This window comes from Polypterus senegalus, chromosome 3, assembly GCF_016835505.1.
Source record: "Polypterus senegalus isolate Bchr_013 chromosome 3, ASM1683550v1, whole genome shotgun sequence".
Taxonomy (NCBI): Eukaryota; Metazoa; Chordata; class Cladistia; order Polypteriformes; family Polypteridae; genus Polypterus; species Polypterus senegalus.
The window spans coordinates 248,766,048-248,783,841 of NC_053156.1; the positions used below are offsets into that span (position 1 = coordinate 248,766,048).

The window sequence follows — 17,794 nt, forward strand, 5'->3', positions numbered from 1 at the left end:
GGCACCCCATGGCGGTGACCAAGGGCCCCTACAGGGTTGGGCTTCCAAGCCCTCAACCCGTGGCCCCCAAAGCAACCAGGGTGGCAGCCCCCACGTGATCCCAGGCAACCCTGACAAAATATATATATATTGTCACACTTGTGCCTGGAGATTACCTTTCTGGTTCTGCTGAGGTAAGTGGTACCACTCCAAGACAAAAGGGGGCACACATACTGTCTTGTCCTTTTTCACCAACAACTCACCATTACGGTCAACTTACCTGGCTGCAGTGCCCAGAGCTGGCTGCACTTTTTCTGTTTGAGGCTTTTCAAAATCCAACATTCGCTAGAGGATAACTTCTGATTTTGACCTGGAACTCAGCCTGGAGCTAGCTCCAACAAGTTATCTGTTTCTCTCATACTTAAGAAAACCATTATTTGTTGAGCTATTCTGCTATCGTTTGTGTTTGTGCCACAGTACATGGTTTTTGTTTAATTCTATTTATTAAATGGAGGCACCCAGCTGGTTTACCTATATTTGAGACAGTTTGTGGTATTCTCTCAATCTCAGTAAGTGCAAAAATCTCAGTTGAAGTTAGTACAAACTTTGAGTGTAATTTTGCATTGAAGTTATCAGTATATGAAATTAGTTTCTTGAGAATGGAGAATCTATTATTTGAAACATAATTGCTAGTTTCTGGTATGTGAGAAAAGAGAATCATTTACTGGCATTTGTCATTTTAGCCTTGAGGAGCCTGTATGTCTTTTGTATTCATTTTCCTTTGCAAAACATTCTTTGGTTTTTATTAGATTACTAGTATAACGCTCTTATTAATAGAAGTGTTAACACATTTTTAAGTTTATCGTTTTTTTGTTTGATATATTACTGCTTTCCTGCTGTTGGACAGTTGTACAATATTTATTGTTTACCAACCCATAATTTAATTTATAATAATTTTGTGCTTCTTTATTTTGCTATTCTAATATTTACATATTCATTTGTGGTTGTTATGGTGTATAAAATCTACAAATTATTCTCTGTATTGTATTTTCCTCAATCCCAACAAGATAAATTCAGATGTAGGAATAAAAAGACATATCCTCTTCCCTTACACCTCACTTTTATAACAATTGTTCATAGTATAGTGCTAAATTGGTATTACAGCCTGGGAAAGGAAGACTGAGCCATGCCTCAGGCTGTTGATTACTTTATGGATGAACATCTGGGACAACAATTTGGTTTACAGCCTGGGAGGACATGAGGCAATATCAAAAAACTTTATTATCTGGGAAAAGATAGATTAAAGAGTTTGAGCAAAATTCATCCATCATATTGCCAGCCAGGCAATCAGGTGCATGCAACTATCATGTGTTTTGAAACCACGGCATGAAACTTTATAATAAACTAGCAAAATACCCGAGCTTCGCAGCGGAGAAGTAGTGAGTTAGAGAAGTTATGAAAAAGAAAAGGAAACATTTTAAAAATAACGTAACATGATTGTCAATTGTTTTGTCACTATTATGAGTGTTGCTGTCATCAAGGATTTGATTATCATGATTTCTTTCAATCAGGTTCGTATTTGGAGGAAGTGTTGTGTTCAAGTTACATTCCGTGTTTGTCAACCGTTGTAAAGATAACAGGTTTCATTCATCAAGTGTTCACTACCCAAATCGGATGTTTAACAGGCATTCCTGGTATTAAATTGTGGACTTGCCTGTGGATATTTAGTGGCAGCGTGTCTATGAACTTGTGGAATTGCCTGTGGGTATTTAGCGGCAGCGTGTCTATTAACTTGTGCATTTTTCTGCGAGTATTTAGCGACAGTGTCTCTATGAACTTGTGGATTTGCCTGCGAGTATTTAGCGACAGCGTCTCTATGAACTTGTGGATTTTCCTGCGAGTATTTAACGACAGTGTCTCTATGAACTTGTGGATTTGCCTGCGAGTATTTAGCGACAGCATCTCTATGAATTTATGGATTTTCCTGCATGTATTTAGCGGCAGCGTCCCAAAGTTGTTTCCATCTAGCTTCATCAGAAAATGTACCACGACGTCGGACACGCCTCCTTTTTACTGTTTTCTCACAGCTTGGATTGCTGCTGTCATAATCTGTTTGAGCTTCATGGTTTGTTTCATTTACGTTAGTATTTGCAGGACTTGTTGTGTTGAAGTGACATTCAGTATCTGTCAAGCGTTGTAAGCATACAACCAGTTTCATCGATAACTTTCGCATCCAGCTTTTGAGAGTTTAAACATTCATAAACATCAAAGTGTCCACTACTCAAATCGCCACCTGTGAATCTAAGATGTTTAAGAGGCATTGGTGGTTGTCCAAAGGTGTGAAATATTTGGCCATTTCAGTACACTTGAAAGCGACAACCAAACAATTCAGTGGCAGCCATCAACTCACATGCAGAAGCATAGGTGAAGGGCTTAAGCATTTCACTCTTCTAGTGCTCCTGTGTAGTATAATTATCTCCTGTACCGTCATCAGTCATTCAGTACATAAAACACAATGTTCCTCCGGATATCAACAGTGAGCCTGATATTGTATAGGCAGGCAGCCAACAACGTGGGAGGCGTGGGGATGGGGGACCCAACGCCGCCTCACACGGTGACCGAGATGCAGGCTATGGACGTATATATATACGTAAGGATTCAGTTAGCGTTGGGAACCTGCATACCAAATTTCTTGAAGATGGGCCCATAGGTAACAAAGACCATTGGAAAGTTCAATATGGCGGCTGACAGTTGTGTCATACCACCGAAATAAGTATGTCATACCACCAAAATAAGTACGTACATCAGTTTCAGTTAGTGCAGGGAAGCCACATCCCAAATTTCGTGAAGATGGGACCATAAATAAGAAAGTTTAATATGGCGGACATTGTCGACCATTATGACCGTTACGTGTAGAATTTCTAACTGAAACCTGCTTAACTTTTGGAAGTAAGCTGTAAGGAATGAGCCTGCCAAATTTCAGTCTTCTAGCTACACGGGAAGTTGGAGAATTAGTGATGAGTGAGTGAGTCAGTCAGTCAGTTAGGGCTTTGCCTTTTATTAGTATAGATAAAAAAACTGAGAAATCACATGTACATACTGTACGTATTCACAGCCTTTGCTCAGTACTTTGTTGATGCACCTTTGGCAGCAATTACAGCCTCAAGTCTTTTTGAATATGATACCACAAGCTTGGCACACCTATACTTGGGCAGTTTCGCCCACTCCTCTTTGCAGCACCTCTCAAGCTCTATCAGGTTGGATGGGAAGCGTCGGTGCACAGCCATTTTAAGATCTCTCCAGAGATGTTCAATCGGATTCAAGTCTGGGCTCTGGCTGGGCCACTCAAGAACATTCACAGAGTTGTCCTGAAGCCACTCCTTTGATATCTTGGCTGTGTGCTTAGGGTTGTTGTCCTGCTGAAAGATGAACCGTCGCCCCAGTCTGAGGTCATGAGCGCTCTGGAGCAGGTTTTCATCCAGGATGTGTCTGTACATTGCTGCAGTCATCTTTCCCTTTATCCTGACTAGTTTCCCAGTTCCTGCCGCTGAAAAACATCCCCACAGCATGATGCTGCCACCACCATGCTTCACTGTAGGGATGGTATTGGCCTGGTGATGAGCGGTGCCTGGTTTCCTCCAAACATGACGCCTGGCATTCACACCAAAGAGTTCAATCTTTGTCTCATTAGACCAGAGAATTTTGTTTCTCATGGTCTGAGAGTCCTTCAGGTGCCTTTTGGCAAACTCCAGGCAGGCTGCCATGTGCCTTTTCCTAAGGAGTGGCATCTGTCTGACCACTGTACTATACAGGCATGATTGGTGGATTGCTGCAGAGATGGTTGTCCTTCTGGAAGGTTCTACTTTCTCCACAGAGGACTCTGGAGCTCTGACAGAGTGACCATCGGGTTCTTGGTGACCTCCCTGACTAAGGCCGTTCTCCCCCGATCACTCAGTTTAGATGGGCGGCCAGCTCTAGGAAGAGTCCTGGTGGTTTTGAACTTCTTCCACTTACAGATGATGGAGGCCACTGTGCTTACTGGGACCTTCAAAGCAGCAGAAATTTTTCTGTAACCTTCCCCAGATTTGTGCCTCGAGACAATCCTGTGTCGGAGGTCTACAGACAATTCCTTTGACTTCATGCTTGCTTTGTGCTCTGACATGAACTGTCAACTGTGGGACCTTATATAGACAGGTGTGTGCCTTTCCAAATCATGTCCAATCAACTGAATTTACCACAGGTGGACTCCAATTAAGCTGCAGAAACATCTCAAGGATGATCAGGGGAAACAGGATGCATCTGAGCTCAATTTTGAGCTTCATGGCAAAGGCTATGAATACTTATGTACATATGCTTTCTCAATTTTTTTATTTTTAATAAATTTGCAAAAACCTCAAACATTTTTCATGTTGTCATTATGGGGTGTTGTGTGTAGAATTCTGAGGAAAAAAATGAATTTAATCCATTTTGGAATAAGGCTGTAACATAACAAAATGTGGAAAAAGTGATGCGCTGTGAATACTTCCCAGATGCACTGTAGGTCTGAGATATCATTAAAACATTGTATGTTGTTCATGCCGATTAATAAGTCTCTTGAAGTGCTGAGTGACAGGCTGTGTTCCTAAAGCATTTGTGTTGTTTAAAGTGCTAGAGGTTAATCAGCATGTGTTTGTCATTCATGGGACACTGTTGTGGTTAGGGTTTGTGTATATGCATATAGCTATGTACAGGGTGGTCCAGATCTAATTATGCAGATACAGATGTCTGGATGACTTTTATTTATGCGGGGTCGATTCCAGTTCAGCGTGAAGATGATTCTTCATATCGTGAGTTTTAACACTTCTCGAGGGTCCGTGATTTTTCGGGTGATTTTTCTATGTAATAAACTTAGTGTAATGTAAAGTTATTGCATAATGAAAATTGCATAATTAGATCTGGACCACCCTATATGTGTTGTTCATCTTAAAGTGCAACAGTTGACGAACCTGATAACAAACTTGATGAAAACTTACCCTTAAGGGAAAACAGGTAAAGGGTAAGTATAGGGAAATGCTACGGTAATACAGTGGTCATGACCTTATTTAAGATACCATAAAAAGGGCAATCAAAAAGTGCAGTATTTTAGGCAAAAAATACAGTTAAACATGAAAGGTTAAATAAAAAAAGTTTCTTAATTGAGTGACCATGTGGTAAGGTAAGATGACATCCTCCTTAATTGTTGATTCACTCATTTGTTCATTCATATTCCAAATGCACTTTCTCAAAAATAATATGCGTAGGCACTGCTAACAGAATTAGCCACACTCACAATAAAAATATGGTACAATCTACTTTACTATTGTACAGTATGTTATACAGTAACTTAGACAGAAAGTATAATAAATAATTTTTAATACATTTCTTGTGGTAATATGTGGATGTTTAAGAAAAAATATTTTTTTTCTTTTTCAGTTTTAAAGTTTTGACCCTTTGGATTACTGTAGAAACAAGGAGAAATACTGACAAAACCAAAGTTAAACTTGCCCTACAAAGAGAGCCAACACCACACATTGGGTAACAATCTTTTTCTGCATTTGTAATGAAAAAAAAACAAATACCTGCATTTTAAGTTGCCTTAACTGAAAATCTGTTTTAGTCTTAAAAATCATTCTTTAGATATTTCAAGTTCTTAATATGTTCTTTTGTAAAAATGAATCAAACTAAAAAAATACTTAAATAACCATTATCTATGAGTAGAAAGTTAAATAGGTTAGCCTTAAAAAACAAGATAAATTAAGTAGTGTAAAACACATGCAGTTTGGTATAGTGGTTAAGGCTTTGGACTTCAATCCCTGAGGTTGTGGGTTCAAATCCTTCTAATGACACTGTGTGACCTTGAGCAGGCCACTACACCTGCCCGTGCTCCAACTGAAAAACCAAAAGAAATGTAACCAATTGTATCATCATTTTTTTTAAGTCAGCCTAATAGATAAATGTAAATGTAAAGAAAAAGACTAAGATAATAGAACTGATCTAGAGTTGCCCATACTGTTAAACACACATTAGGGAGAGTCACTAGGAAAAACACAAAATACTGAGCATAAAGGAAAACCTAATGGTTCTGTTTGGGTCTGGCTCTAGTTATTACTTATTATTTGGCTTGATGCCTTTAACCAAATCTACTGCACATATATAATTTTATGTAAGATGTTGCTTAGCCTTTATGTCAAGTAATGTGGTTTACCCACTAGCCCATCTCCTACATGCCAAAAAAATACTTTCACCTTCCATTTCTCACTCAGCACTTCACTCTCTACCTTCTACGAAATCACTCTACTAGCTCTTAATTCTTCATAGGTCAGCCATTGCATTGGGTGGCTTTAAAACCTCTCCAGGGGTTTACTTCTGGACCAAATCCGGATATCACGATTGGATCTTGTATAGCTACGGGAATACTAACATAAAGTTGTCTGTCTTATGTTGTACCCGTGGTGTTCTTTTCCCTTTATAAACTTAACATGGTCAAATAAACCTCCCCAATTGTCCCATCCATCCCAGTCAGGGACCATATGGTTGGGAAACTACTAGCTATTGGGTATTCTTTCCAGTACTGTCTATTGAATGGACAACATTAGTCCAGCTTATATGGCCTAGGAACATATGCTTTCCCATAATGACATGTGAGTCTACTACATATTTGCTTACTTAGCTTGGCTTTTCCCTTAGTCAATATCGAGGAGTTATGTTAATCATCTCTGGCATATGTTGTGGGTGGCGCAGTGATAGCGCTGCTGCCTCTCAGTTAAGAGACCCAGGTTCACTTCCCGGATCCTCTCTGTGTGGAGTTTGCATGTTCTCCCCGTGTCTGTGTGGGTTTCTTCCGGCTACTCCGGCTTCCACCCACAGTCCAAAGACATGTGGGTTAGGTGCATTGACAATTCTAAATTCTCCCTAGTGTGTGTGTGTGTGCACACTGTGGCATAGCTGGCACCCTGCCCGGGGTTTGTTTCCTGCCTTGCGCCCTGTTTGGCTGGGATTGGCTCCAGCAGACCCCTGTGACCCTGTAGTTAGGATATAGCAAGTTGGATAATGGATGGATGGATGGATGGCATATGTTGCATTGCTTTTCCCCTAATTTCTCAGGAGAATATTACAGAGCTCCTCATTTATCACCAATAAATCTCTCCCATAGTGATATCTTTGCAGAATGCACTTTGCAGCAGTCAGAAACACGGCCCACCTTTGCCATTGCTGCATTTATTGTTCAGATATTTCCTATTTGCTGACTTCCTGTAGATGTACTTAACTCTGTGACAACTCCCCGTCCTACTGTATTTGTGCCAGGTGCTATAGGGTGAAACAGTACCTGAACGTACAGAATTCCTCAGTTTTTAAAATGTTTCCCTCAAATTAAGAAGAACTGTTTCTCAGTAGTGATTGATGGTGTGGGAATGATTTTGGAGGATTATTTCTCTTACTTGTTTGCTGTTAACTACATACTAATTACAATAAAAACTAATGTTTTTTATTTTTGAAAACTGATTACAACTAAGCAATATTTCTGTTAGATACTTCAGTTTAGGTTCAGCCTTTTAATCTGGAAAATATTTATTCCTACCATAAACTTGAAATGTAATTTGTAATATGAAATGTAATATGTGTTCAGGATATCAGCTCAAAAGCTTTTAAAGAATGATATGTTTAAATCTTAATAACACAAAAATACTGAATGTTGTTTACAGTTTTCTTTAGATATTAACCCCTTAAGGGGATTTTGGCATTATTATCCTTAAGATACATAATTCAAAAATAAACGTCTATTACATGTTTATTGTACTAAAAAAGCTGCAATTTGCTGAAGAGTAGTGAGTACCACAAAAAAAGCACAGTGGCATGCAAAAGTTTGGGCATCCTTGCTAATTACCAAAAAGGCATAAAGCTAAAGATGACTCTTTTCAGCATTTTATGCAAGATTACTGTATTATTTTTGTTTTGTACAATTGTAAAGTGATAAAAGCAAAGGAGCACCATGCAAAAGTTTGGGCATCCCAAGATATTTGAGGTCTCAGGTAACTTTTACAAAGGTCTCCGATCTTAATTAGCTCATTAGGGCTATGGCTTGTTCACAGTCATCTTTAGGAAACCCCAGGGAATGCAAATTGCAAAGCTGTGTAAATTGTCTAACTCATCAAACCTTGTTTTTGTAAACTTAAAGCACCATGAATTTCTGACATTTGAAATTTGAATAAATTTGACTCATCCATTAAATATTGCTCTTTAGTAATATTTAACCAGTTTTTTTAGCCTTTTAACCAGCTAATGATGCATATATAAAATCTAGCACATGTTACAGACTTAAGAAAGTGGCTCACAGACGAACTAGACTTTAAATGCATGTTATTACAAAAACAGCTTTAAAGAGTTTATGGTAAATGGAAATATTGTTGAATTATCTTGAAATTAACTAATTCAGAAGTACATATATAATAATGTTTGAATTTTTATATTAAGTTTGGATTTTAAACAGTTTTTTTCAGTTACTGAACAAGAAATGTCAAAATTAAATGTGCATATTCTCAGATAACTTGGGTAGTTTATGATAATACCATTCTTTGTAAACTCTATGAAGAAATCCCTCAAATAACATTGGTCCTCACAGAAACATCATCTGTGCTCATGACACACTCTGTTTGAAGAGAATAGTAAGAGCCAAGAAGCATCCTGTTTCTCATCACCATAAGGATGCATTCTCCATTTTTCTCAGGTTGATTGAGTTTGTACTTGCCATTCCAATTTACACTGCTGATGTAGAGAAGGGTTTTAGTGCTCAAATATTTCGAAGACTTTAAAACTGTCTAAGCCCCAAAAAAGATTGGAAAGATTTTGAGGACACACACAAATACACCCACACACCAAGCACACACTAGGACCAATTTAGAATCGCCAGTCCACCTAACCTGCATGTCTTTGGACTGTGGGATGAAACCGGAGTGTCCGGAGGAAACCCACACAGACACGGGGAGAACATGCAAACTCCACGCAGGGAGGACCTGGGAAGTGAACCCGGGTCTCCTAACTGCAAGGCAGCAGTGCTACCACTGTGCCGCCCATAAATTTAAGTGTAAAAGTTGATTACTTTTTGTTGTGAAACCTCAGAATTGAGGAATGACCTCTTTAAATAACTTAAATTACTCCTGAAGGAAGGATCAAACTTTAAGTTCAAGCATTGTTATGTTACTCATTTCAAAAAGGGACTTGTTGGTATCCACTCATTGCTGTTTACAATGTCACTGGGACTTGCAGTCCTGTATGTCTTTGTGCTATAAAATCTTGAAATGAGCTTATGTAGTAACTTTGTTACTCTTTTGTACTGATCAGACATTATCTGTAAAGTTCTCTTTTATGCGCATTTATTCTTGTTTGTATTAGAAAATATTCCTTTAAATGTAATTACTTATATTGCTGTGAAAGACTCTTATATAGATTTTTACAAATTTGTTAATGAATTTATTTAAATTTGTTGATTATAGTACCATCATAAGCCATATCACCCACAATGATGAGATTTAGTTCTGACACAGTCATGCAAAGACAGCTAGCATGTTTCTCATGTCAGTGAAACCAAGAAGCTGAGCATTAACACCAAGAAGCAGATGGCAGTCCACACTTCAGAGTGATGAGAGAATGGAGTATCCATCACCGATGACATGCATGTTGGCACAACACAAGATTCACCACTGCCTTTACTTCCTCCATCCATTTTCCAACCCGTTGAATCCGAACACAGGGGGTCTGCTGGAGCCAATCCCAGCCAACACAGGGTGCAAGGCAGGAACCAATCTCGGGTTTCCAGGACACACACATACACACCAAGCACACACTAGGGACAATTTAGAATCGCCAATCCACCTAACCTGCATGTCTTTGGACTGTGGGAAGAAACCGGAGTCCCCGGAGGAAACCCACGCAGACACAGGGAGAACATGCAAACTCCACGCAGGGAGGACCCGGGAAGCGATTTGAATGAATGTGTCTGTATGCAATGCTGCCCAGCAATTGCCTCATGTCCCATCTTTGGTTGGTTCCTGCCGAGGATCTAGAGTTCTTGAATTGGGCCCTGGTCTTTCATGAACCTGACATGGATTGCGCAGGTTTTACTTTAGATTCATGAACACACCCAAAAATAAGTTTAACTTTCACAAAGTGGTGAGAGTAGCTTTCACAAAAATTGTATTAAAGGAATGTATCTCCAAGGCTTTACATTTGAGTATATAGTAAAGATAAATGTTGACAGTGTACTGGTTGTTTTCATGTATTCTGAGTGATAAAAATCAGGAAAACTGATCTCAAACTTTTCTGACAGTATGATCTCCTAGTTTTTGAAATCATACAGAATAAAGTTTTTAAGATGGATATCAAAATGGAGGCCACATCAGCAGCTCTGGGTCCACTGCAGGAACCAACCAAAGATGGGATAGGGAGCAACCATTGAACAGTCATGCATATACCCACCCACACTCAAATCAGGACAATTTAGAGCTGCTCATTCTTCACAAAAAAAGAGTTCCGGGAATATGGAAGGACTTATTCACGTGGTTGAAGTAAAAACAAACAAATTTTAAGAAACATTTATAAAATCATGCAGCCAATGATTAATGTTGAAAATCATAGAGCAAATTACTTTTACGGTTAATTATAAATTGTTTTATAGAATCCTTCAGCTTGACAATAATCAAACAGTAGGTCTACAATATAAACTATACCATCTTTTTTAACAGTCTTGCTCTTATCTTATTTTCAATAAGACAATGTTTAACCTTTGTGCGATTTTGTGTATATGACAGGGGAGAACGATGCACTGGCATCCTCTTTAGGACTGTTTCCCACTGGTGCCAGGATATACTCTGTTCCCGTGAACCATGTAATTGCAAAAATAACAAACAAAAACTCAGAAGAATGCATGCAATATTATGTGTTTCAAAGCAGTATAAGAACCACCTGATCACCTCAACGTCCTCAGAAGCACTTCAATGTGCTTGATATGTGCTATTTGAAGGTTTATTTGTAATGCTGAACAAATTCATAAAAAAGGGTTTTTAGTATGTTGTATAATTATTAGGCCTAGAAAAGTTAACGTGTTAATTTATGCGCTTAATGGTCTGTTCAACACCTCTTCTTATATAATACGCTAGCGTGGCTCTCCATTTGTCTGTCCAGGATTTTAAATCACCTGCAGCTCGCAAACTGTTAGAACTATTGAGCTGATACACATATACTACGTGACGTCTACTATCCGCTTTTGGGTGATAATTTACCTCCAAGGTTATTCCTGTTTTTATTTTTGTTTTATTTTATTGTAGAATCAACTCTTGGCAGCGGCCAGTAAGGTGGCTGTGTGGGTGCATGTGTATGGGTGTCGTTTCCATCCCTACCACCTTCACTGTCACTTCCCGTACCTCTTCATATCACAAATCATTCTTGAGGTAGATTGAAGATAAGTGAAAAATTAAAGAAAACACAAACACTGACTTAATCAGTTTTAATGCGAAAAGATGCCGACGAAAGAAGAGAAGAAGCGGGCCGCTAGGGTGAAGAAAAGAAGAGCTGCTCAGGAAGCAGCAAGAGCATCAACCTCTGAGCAAATGAATGCTAAACGTACAAAGAAAGAGTATGAAAACTATGAATGCTCAAGTCAGGTATATTCACTGTATGCTATCATGCAGTGTGCCGTTACTGGCTAAAAAATATTGTCACATCCAGGGCCAGCTACGAGGCAACGCATTAGGAAGTGCTTTGATCATGGCAACATTTTCATGTAATTTTTTTTTATTAACATTACCAAACAATAATATAAAAAATACCAAACAATAATATAAAAAAGTTGTGTGTACCTAAATAATTATATATACATCCAGTACTGTATTTATATACAGTATATATATATATATATATACTGTATATATATATATATATATATATACATACAAATTTTTATTTAAAGGTTTAAATTTTGTAATATGCTGTTCACAGCTATATGCCACATGTCAATGTGGAACACTGGTGCTCAATATTTTTCATTTCATGTTTGAGTAAGTGCTTTGATTCAATATCATATCACATAAGTTCTAAATATGTTATCTTTGAGTGGCAGTAAAACCAAAATAAGTCTCTGGTACCTCTGTATTAACTTGTTGGTCTGCCAGATAGCTTACATAGCTATAATGACAAAATTATACGAAATAGAAATGTAATAATTATCCTTACCCATTATTCCATTTTGCAGTATCTTCGCTAATTTATTGAGAATGCAGCATAACCAATAATGCACTCTATCATTTTTTAAGTGAGACAGCAGTTATGGAGATCATTTTTAGCATGCCAGGAACAAAGGTGTAGGTGGAGCAATGTGTTCCAACCATATTTCTGTGGTGGCACATTTTTGTAACCCAAAAAATCCTAAGGCACACTATGATTCTATCAACCACAAAAGCACTAAATCTCTATCATGTGCTAAAATGTCTGAAAGGGCAGCTCGGAGCAGCTTACAGATTGCCGTTCTTTGACACAGTACTTGTGTAGAGTATAATTTTCAGTTGTTGATGGTGAAGAACAATTGAGTATAGTATTTGTAAAGTTTTAACAAACGTTTTAAGAGATGTGTATTCTTTCAGTTAAATCAGTCTTTAGCAGTGCATTTAATGTCAACAGTCTTTTTTTACTTTGACATGTCTGTGTCTCGTATACTATGCCAATTTTATTCTGTTAAAAGTTCAGGTTTAAGGTCATTATTTAAGTCTAAATTATGCCATTAAGTTTTTTTTTTAATACCTTTGTGATGTTTCTACATTAATTTTGCGATTCAGTGTGTATTTACTTCATGATATATGTGTTCAACCCTAATAATTATATCATAACTTGGCTGTCTCTGTCTTTCATCTGGTTATCAATACAAAAGATCTGTTTCATTCTTGCTTTTACCTCTAAACTTGGACACCAGTCAACATTTAGAATGTCCGCAAAGTAGCAAAATTTTTACACTTTCTCCAGACTACTGCATACCACTGTCCAAACTTTGATGTACTGTATTCAACGCACCACTCAAAACTATGGTATGACTGTATCCTACAATATTTTACACCAATAAATTTTTGATGAACCTATCTCCAGCAGCCAATGCACTGATCAAAAGTTCCATACCCTAGATTGAATGCACCCACCATTTCTATGCATTCAGTCCATTTGCTTCCAAGGACCTCTTTTTGTTTTAGTAACATCTTTGCATTTCTATATCATCTCCATCCCTTCTGCTTTTGTTTTTCAGTAACACCAAGTACATTTATTTATAAATCTGATTTTTATGTGTTTTACAAGAAGCAAAAGAAAGAGTTATTTGGAAATTAACAAGATAAATGAATGCATATTTACATACAGACAATACAAATAAGCAAAGAAGGAAGAATTTTCAGTGGAATTAAGCATTACCTATATGACAGTTTTTAAGTCACTACTAAGTAAAATGGTAAATGTCAAATGTCCAAAGCTACATCTAGGAGTTCCAGAGCCAAAACAGTGCCAATACCTCCCATTGAATATTCCACAATGCATAAATGTAATAAAGTTAATTACCTAAAGGTCTGGTTTGGAGGTGGATGCAGGGTGTACGGTTATTTTATTGCAAGTAAAATGTGCTTTTAGTTCCTCTAAGATGTCTTTAAACAAAGATTTTATTAAAAAATCTATCTTTGTATCTATCTCCCTCTCTCTCTCTAACTTATAAATATATAAAATCTAATCTAATTTATATATATATATATATATATATATATATATATATATATATATATATATATATATATATATATATATATATACACTGTGTGCACAATTATTAGGCAAGTGAGTATTTTGACCATATCATCATTTTTATGCGTATATTCCAACTCCAAGCTGTATTAACTTGAATGCTTATTGGATTTAAGCACGCCAGGTGATGTGTATTTGTGTAATGAGGGAGGGTGTGGCCTAAGGAGATCAACACCCTATATCAAGGTGTGCAGAATTATTAGGCAGCTAGTTTTCCTCAGGCAAAATGGGCCAAAAAGAGATTTAACTGACTCTGAAAAGTCAAAAATTGTAAAAGTCTTTCAGAGGGATGCAGCACTTTTGGAATTGCTAAGATATTGGTGTGTGATCACAGAACCATCAAACATTTTGTTGCAAATAGTCAACAGGGTCGCAAGAAACGTGTTGAGAACAAAAGACGCAAATTAGCTGCCAAAGATTTGAGAAGAATCAAACGTGAAGCTACCAGGAACCCATTATCCTCCAGTACTTTCATATTCCAGAGCTGCAACCTACCTGGAGTGCCCAGAAGTACAAGGTGTTCAGTGCTCAAAGACATGGCCAAGGTAAGGAGGGCTGAAACCCAACCACCACTGAACAAGAAACATAAGTTGAAACGCCAAAACTGGGCCAAGAAATATCTGAAGACAGATTTTTTCAAAGGTTTTATGGACCGATGAGATGAGAGTGACTCTTGATGGACCAGATGGATGGACCTGTGGATCAGTAATGGCACAGAGCTCCACTCCAACGTGGAGGTGGGGTACTGGTATGAGCTGGTATTTTTAAAGATGAGCTAGTTGGACCTTTTGCATTGAAGATGAACTCAAAATCAACTCCCAAACCTACTGCCAGTTTTTCAAGACACTTTCTTCAAACAGTGATACAGGAAAAGACCATGATTTTTATGCAGGCCAATGCTCCATCACTTGCATCAAAGTTCTCCACTGCGTGGCCAGCCTGTAAAGGCCTTAAAGATGAAGGAATAATGACATGGCCCCTTCCTCATCTGACCTAAACCCTATCGAGAACTTGTGGGCACTTCTTAAACGCTAGATTTACGGGGAGAAAAACAATACACCTCTCTGAAGAGTGTCTGGGAGGCTGTAGTCACTGCTCCACAAAAAGCTGATCGTCAACAGATCAAGAAACTGACAGACTCCATGAATGGAAAGTCTTATGACTGTTATTGGAAAGAAGGGTGGCTATATTGGTCATTGATTGATTGATTTATTTTTTTTGAAATGTCAGAGATGTTTATTTGTAAATTTTGAGGTGTTTGTTTATTATTCTCACTATAACAGATGAAAATAAACAAGTGAGATGGGAAAATTTTCATTTTTCCTTTAGTTGCATAATAAATCTGCACACTAATAGTTGCCTAATAATTGTGCGCACATATGTATTCCCCTGATGATGTTCACACTCACATTTCCGTTGTGAAACATTCAGGTTTCAGGTTTATTAACATTTTGGATTGACTGATAGCACTGTGTTTGTTCCATATTAAAATTAATCCTCAGAAATACAACTTGCCTAATAATTGTGCACACAGTGTATATATATATATATATAATATATAGGGGAAAGCTATATATAGATATACTGCTCAGAAAATTAAGTGAACACTTAAATCACACATTGGATCTCAATGAAAAAATATTCAAATGGGAAATCTTTTCTGAGTAGTATTGTGTAATTTGTTGAGAACAAAATGACTAAACAATAGTCAAAAGACATCAAAATTACCAACCCATTGAGGGTCAGATTCAATATCACACCAAAAATTAAAGTCAAAAACTGAAATCACAGGATGATCTAACTTGCATGAATTTTAGCACGGCAACTCATAATATGATTCAGTAGTGTGTATGGCCACTACATGCCTGTATGGACTCCCGATAACATATGAGCATGCTCCTGATGAGACGGCAGATGGTTTCCTGGGAGATCTCCTCAAAGACCTGGATTGGGACGTCAGTGAGCTCTTGTGAAGTCTTTGGCACTACTTGGCGGCATCAAATGCACCTATATATAACCTCCTAGAGGTTCTCATTTGAATTCAGGTCTGGGAAACATGCAGGCCAGTAAATAGCATCAATGTCTTCATCATCCAGGAACTACCTGCACCCTCTTCCCACATAAGGCCAGCTATTGTCTTGCACCAGGAGAAACCCACTGCACCACTGTAAGGTCTGACAGTGGCACAGAGGATATCATCCCGGTACCCAACAGCAGTTAAGGTACCGTTGCCTAGCCCATGGAGGTCTGGGAGCCCTTCCAAAGTATACCTCTCTAGACCATCACTGACCCACTTTCAAACCAGTAATACTGGATGATGTTCATCATTATCGAGCTGTGTGCATTGCTGCACTGATTGCCAATACAAGGGAATGCAGCAGTTGTTCTTGTTTATTGGCCGCTTATTTTGCTGCTTCAAGTGATGATCCGAGAAATGCCAAATATGCTTGTATGACGTCAAGCCCGGAGAGTTTGTGGTCTGTCTGGTTTCTTCCTCCTGTGCATCAGCTGTAGTTGCCATGGTATTCTATTTTTATCTATCTGCAGTAACTGGCCCAGCCACTGTAACCGCTTCTGGCTTATTATGCTGCGTGCTGCTAGTTGAGCTGTTCTTGTGTCCATCCATCCGTCCATTATCCAACCCGCTATATCCTAACTACAGGGTCACGGGAGTCTGCTGGAGCCAATCCCAGCCAACACAGAACGCAAGGCAGGAAACAAACCCCTGGCAAGGCGCCAGCCCACCAGAAGGCATGTTCTTGTGTGCACCTCAGTATTTGGAATTTTCATTGTCCAGTTAATACTGAGATTACGTGTGCATTATAGAGCTGTATTTTTGTAATGGACCCCTATGTTGTGATCTTTCTAGACTTTGTCCATCGTACCAAATGCGGTGCTGGCACTGGCCAATATGGTATTCATCGTCTGTCACATATGAACTAAGATATTTAAAGTTGTGTACAATCTCAATAATCTTGCCTTCATGTGGGTGTAACTGCATGGTGCTTACATTGTCATGCAGTTGGCAGATCAGCATAGGTTTGGTTTTGTCATAGTTGATCTTCAACCCAGCTGCGGCTCCAACATCTCGGAGATGCTTTGTGGCAGGGATCAATCCATGTTCAGTACTCTGTAAAAGGACCATGTCGTCAGCACAATCCAGACAGCCATATCATGCATCTACTGCTCCTGCATGGCCAAAGCACCATTCTGTGTTTGTTGACATCTTGGGACACCTTCAGCACCCAATTGATTAAGATGACAAACAGCAGTGGGGACCAAATGCATCCTTGCCACATACTAGCAACTATTTTCAACCACACAGACAACCTATTTTCAGCTCAGACACAACATTTGGATTGTTCATAATCAGTTTTTGATTAGCATGATCAGTTTCTCCAGCAATCCATACAATTTAGGTATTGCCCACCAAGAAGCCCTGTGTACCGAATCAAATTAAATTAAATTATGAAACTTGCTGCACTTTTCAATTATTTGACGCAGGCTGAATAGTTTATCTTGGCAGGATTGACCTGGTGTGAAGCCCACCTGGTTGTCTCGCAGCCTCTGATCCAAGGCAGTTCTAAATCTGTTCAGTACCACCTTGGTAAAAACTTTACCAGCTACATAGAGCAGGCAAATACCATGATAGTTTTTTGGCTGAGGTTGCCTTTTATCTCATGAAATGAGGGTATTCATTCATTAACATCCAGAGGATCCAGTTTCCATAGTTCGAGCTCTGCTTCCATTCACTCGGTGCTTTAAGGTTTGGCATTAAGCAGCTCACAGAAATGCTCTACCCGTCTTATCAAGTTGTTCTTCATCAATTTCCAAAAGTACACAATTCTTGTCTTTGATGTTAGCAGTGTGCTTTAATTCATTGGCAATTTGAAAGATCCTTCTCTGATCACCTACAATTGCTGTTATTTCTATTTTGTACACTTGCTCAGCAACCCATTGCTGTTTATCCTTG

At 38.4% G+C, this 17,794-nt stretch overlaps 1 protein-coding gene across 2 annotated transcripts in view; it reads left to right on the forward strand.

Moving 5' to 3' along the window:
* LOC120526046 (hippocalcin-like protein 1) overlaps positions 1-17,794 on the forward strand; it is a 172,822-nt gene that overhangs the window by 91,147 nt on the left and 63,881 nt on the right. Inside the window, exon 2 of one of the 2 annotated variants that reach the window (XM_039748894.1) lies at positions 5,431-5,532. The exons of the other annotated variant lie outside the window; for it this stretch is intronic. The gene's annotated coding sequence lies outside the window, so the exon portion shown is untranslated. The remainder of the gene's footprint in view (positions 1-5,430; positions 5,533-17,794) is intronic. 2 annotated transcript variants of the gene reach the window in all.